The sequence below is a fragment of the Salmo trutta genome, chromosome 28 (assembly GCF_901001165.1).
Source record: "Salmo trutta chromosome 28, fSalTru1.1, whole genome shotgun sequence".
In the NCBI taxonomy this organism is placed as follows: domain Eukaryota; kingdom Metazoa; phylum Chordata; class Actinopteri; order Salmoniformes; family Salmonidae; genus Salmo; species Salmo trutta.
In genome coordinates, this window is record NC_042984.1 from 35,475,246 (window position 1) to 35,480,210 (window position 4,965).

The 4,965-nt window shown below is 53.6% G+C and overlaps 1 long non-coding RNA gene across 1 annotated transcript; it reads left to right on the forward strand.

Moving 5' to 3' along the window:
- LOC115166106 (uncharacterized) lies at positions 1-4,113 on the forward strand. Its single transcript, XR_003870273.1, has 2 exons — positions 1-150; positions 3,528-4,113. It is a non-coding gene; the product is annotated as an uncharacterized LOC115166106 (long non-coding RNA).
- Positions 4,114-4,965: the final 852 nt, after the last annotated feature.

A 4,965-nucleotide genomic window follows, 5' to 3' on the forward strand; every position in this document is an offset into this window, starting at 1 on the left:
TCTTCAATTCTGGGTTCTCCTGTGGTGCATAAGAAACCCGCTACAGATTGGTGCCGTGACCCGGATCAACAGATCAGCTGCAGCAGATCGCCGGGGGACTCCTACACAGAACTGGATCGACATCACACGTTTAAAACATTTGAGGGCAAGGTGAACTTTGGACAATATGTTGCATATGCCTCAGTTGTGTGAGATTACAGAACAGGAGAGAGAAGACATATCAGATGTTGGTGATAACAATGTACATGTTACTCCGGTTGGTGTTACTGTGAGAGGTTCACAAGGTATGGCCACTGGGGTGGGGCGGGGGGCTCAGTTGGCCAGTATGGGGGAACATAGTGCTAGAGCCAGTCCTCTTAGATACCCAGCAGTCGACACTAGAGTGCCAAGTGTCAGTAGTAGCCAACCAGAGCATGTTAGCAGTAGCCAACCAGGCAACGATGACAGTGAAGAGTCCCAGAAGGCCATAGGGGGTGAAAATGAAAACCGAACCCAATTGCAAGCCCTAGCAGAGTTAGTCAAACAACTGGGCAGTGAAATAGGTAATCAAGTTGCCGCTAGTCTAGCAGGGGCTGGTCCAATCACTTCCCCTCCCCAACCAATAGTAGAAATACCTGATTGGTCAAAGGTCAACCTAATTCTGAAGTCAGACGTCAGAGAACCACCCCACTTCCGGGGTGATAGCACAGACCGGTGCACAGTGACTGAATGGCAAGAACTTATGCAAGCTTACTTGAAAAAGAAGGGATGCAGTATATCAGAACAGGGACAAGAAATACAGGACAGACTAATGGGGCGGGCTAAAGACATAGTCAGAATTGGGCTCCGTGGAAACCCTCTTGTTAACATAAGCAGAGATCCTGAAGCCATATACAATATCTTGAGGCAGCACTTTGGAGAGGCAATCTCATCAACAATCCCATTAGGATACTTCTATGAAACCTTACCAAGACAGTCAGAGAGCTGCTTGGATTATTGGGTTAGACTGAACAAAGCAATTGACCTTGCCAATGAGTGCTTGCAAAGACAGGGAAAAAGAGTGCATGATCCAGGTCACGAGGTGTGTAACGTTTGTCGTCGGGAGACGAGGAAGCGGACCAAAACGCAGCTGGGAGCGAATACATGTTTATTTAACACTCTAGAATTAAACATGTACACAAACTCAAGTAAGAACTGCCAATACGTTACGTGCTCAAATAAGGAGACAACAACCCACAAACATCGTGGGGGAAAAGGAACTTAAATGTGATTCCCAATCAGACTTCACAAGCGACAGCTGTCTGATTGGGAAATCACCCCCGAGCCCAACATAGAAATAAAACACAAAGAAAGGCTATAACCAAAACATAGAAAATAAAGCATAGATATGCCACACCCTGACCAAAATAGCCGAGTTCACCTGGTCAGGGCGTGACAGTACCCCCCCTCCAACGGTGCGTACTCCCGGCGCACCAAACTAAAGTCTATTAGGGGGGGGACCCGGGTGGGCGCCTCACCCTCGGTGGAGGCTCTGGCCCCGGGCGTGTTTCTCCCCCTGCCTCCACCCTAGCCCTACCCCTCTGGCCCGGACTGGACCACTGTGGAGCGGCATGCTCCGGCGCGGAGCCGTCGACCGGAACAGGATTGGGCACCGGTGGACCAGACACGGGCCGTGCCGGACTGTGGACACGCACCGTGGGCTTGGTGCGGGGAACAGGAACGGGCCGGACAGGACTGTGGACACACACCGTGGGCTTGGTGCGGGGAACAGGGACGGGCCGGACAGGACTGTGGACACGCACCGTGGGCTTGGTGCGGGGAACAGGGACGGGCCGGACAGGACTGTGGACACGCACCGTGGGCTTGGTGCGGGGAACAGGGATGGGCCGGACAGGACTGGGGACACGCACCACTAACCTGGTGCGGGGAGCAGGGACGGGCCGGACCGGACTGGGGACACGCACCACTGACTTGGTGCGGGGAGCAGGGACGGGCCGGACCGGACTGGGGACACGCACCACTGACTTGATGCGGGGAGCAGGGACGGGCCGGACAGGACTGGGGACACGCACCACTGACCTGGTGCGGGGAGCAGGGACGGGCCGGACAGGACTGGGGACACGCACCACTAACCTGGTGCGGGGAGCAGGGACGGGCCGGACCGGACTGGGGACACGCACCACTGACTTGGTGCGGGGAGCAGGGACGGTCCGGACAGGACTGGGGACACGCACCACTAACCTGGTGCGGGGAGCAGGGACGGGCCGGACAGGACTGGGGACACGCACCACTAACCTGGTGCGGGGAGCAGGGACGGGCCGGACAGGACTGGGGACACGCACCACTAACCTGGTGCGGGGAGCAGGGACGGGCCAGACAGGACTGTGAACACGTACTGGTGACCTGAAGCGTGGAGCCGGTTTAGCCACTCGTCCTGGCTGGATGCCCATCCTAGCACGGCATGTGCTGGGCATGTCCACCGGACGCACTGGGCTGTGCGGGCGCACTGGCGACACAGCGCGCAACTCTGCATACCATGGCTTGGTGCGGGGAGCAGGGACGGGCCGGACAGGACTGGGGACACGCACCGTGGGCTTGGTGCGGGGAACAGGAACGGGCCAGACAGGACTGTGAACACGCACTGGTGACCTGAAGCGTGGAGCCGGTTTAGCCACTCGTCCTGGCTGGATGCCCATCCTAGCACGGCATGTGCTGGGCATGTCCACCGGACGCACCGGGCTGTGCGGGCGCACTGGCGACACAGCGCGCAACTCAGCATACCATGGCTCCTCCTCCAGATCTTCCCTCTGCAGGTCCTCAATCAAACGCCTCATCTCCTTCTCTTCCTCCGCCGTCATCCCCCACGAGAGCAGTGGTCTGGGCTCTTCCTCTGCCCTTCCGGACCACCCCATTAGCCCCCCCCCAAAATTTTCTTGGGGCTGTTTTCCGGGCCTCCTCGACCGCCGCCTGCGACTCCGTCTACCGGCTGGCTTTTCTTCCTCGACCTGGGAGTCCGTCCGCCAGGGTCCTTTCCCAGACATGATCTCCTCCCAGGTCCAGAACTCCTTTCCCTCGCGAGCCCATCTCTCGCGCTCCTTTTCCTCCCGCTGCTTGGTCCTGGTTCGGTGGGTTGTTCTGTAACGTTTGTCGTCGGGAGACGAGGAAGCGGACCAAAACGCAGCTGGGAGCGAATACATGTTTATTTAACACTCTAGAATTAAACATGTACACAAACTCAAGTAAGAACTGCCAATACGTTACGTGCTCAAATAAGGAGACAACAACCCACAAACATCGTGGGGGGAAAAGGAACTTAAATGTGATTCCCAATCAGACTTCACAAGCGACAGCTGTCTGATTGGGAAATCACCCCCGAGCCCAACATAGAAATAAAACACAAAGAAAGGCTATAACCAAAACATAGAAAATAAAGCATAGATATGCCACACCCTGACCAAAATAGCCGAGTTCACCTGGTCAGGGCGTGACAAGGTGACCATGATGTTTGTTAAGCACTGCCCTGATCCGGCACTATATGCCGCTCTTAGGTGCAGGCCTATTGAAAATTGGACCGTTGGAGATTTGCAGGCAATGATTGACAGCCATCACCGAGACAAACAATCAGCCAGACACAGGGCGCAAAGTACTGCCAAGGTAGAAGTTGTGATGACCCCCGACGCTTGGTGTATGACTCAACAACAAGCAGTCGGTCAAAATAATTCAGCCACACCCACTAACAGTGATCAGGCTCCATTGAACAAAGTGATTTCTCTCCTGGAAAAGCTCCTGTCAACCCAGGAACAAAATCAAAGGAGAACTTCAGCCAGAACGCCACAAACTAATACTGCTGCTGGTCCCTGTAGAATTTGTAAGGCCTCAGACCATTCAACTCAGTCGCACTGCTTTAAGGAGGGGTTATGTTTCAAGTGTCACAGGACAGGCCACAGAGGCTTTGAATGTCCAGCAAGAAAACAAGTTGGAGAGGCAACTGCCGAGGCTCCCCCTGGCCCCGCTTTAAACTAACATGCTCACGCCAAGAGGGGGGCGGTGTGGGCGAACATGTTACACCTCCACAGAACACTACAGATATAAGGACTGGAAACACAATGAAAACTGAGGTGATTTATCCAAAAATAGAGAGTAATGACAGTCTTTTCTATGTTCCAGTAATGGTGCAAGAAATTGTAGAACTTCAAGCTCTGATCGATAGTGGGTCTATGACCTGCACGTTAAGTGAGTCAGCTGAAGACACACTTCTGAGATATAATGTGATAAAACCAGAGTCTAGAAAGCCAACTCAAGTAGTTCTTGTAGGCTGTGGGGGCAACCAGGCACAGCCTAAGTATGAATATGACTTGAACATTGATCTTTTAGATTGCAAGATGGCAGTGTCTGTTTTAGTTGTACCTGGACAGACAGATGACATGATAGTTGGATCGAACGCCATAAAACACATAATGCAACAGGTTAAGAAAACAAAGTGGTATTGGGACAGCCTCTCCAAACCTGCCAAAGGAGATTCACATGGACTTTTACTCAGCATGCTAGCCAACGTGAACCGTTGGCACGGTGACAAAATACCAGACAAAGTGGGAACTGTAATGCTCAAGCAGAGTGTGACTCTCATGCCTCAACATGAACATTTGGTCTGGGGAAAACTGAAAGAAAAGGTGCCGCTATCAGTCGGTAGTACTGTAGTCATAGAGGCCACTACAGCACGATCTGCACCAAGAAATGTCCTAGTAGGACGCACTGTATGTCCTTTGAGGGGTGACAAGTGGGTCCCCATGAAAGTGATCAACATGTTGGACCACCCTATTATTCTCCGCCGTAACACCAAGTTGGCCGATGTGCACCCATGCCTAGCCCTAGAAGACCTAGAGCTCTATGCCAGCCATGCTGAGAACCCCAGTAAGGTCCAGTCTGCCCTTCAGAATGTCACCCAAGCTGGGGAAGAATGTTCAGTTAGTGGGAAAAGGGCAAAGA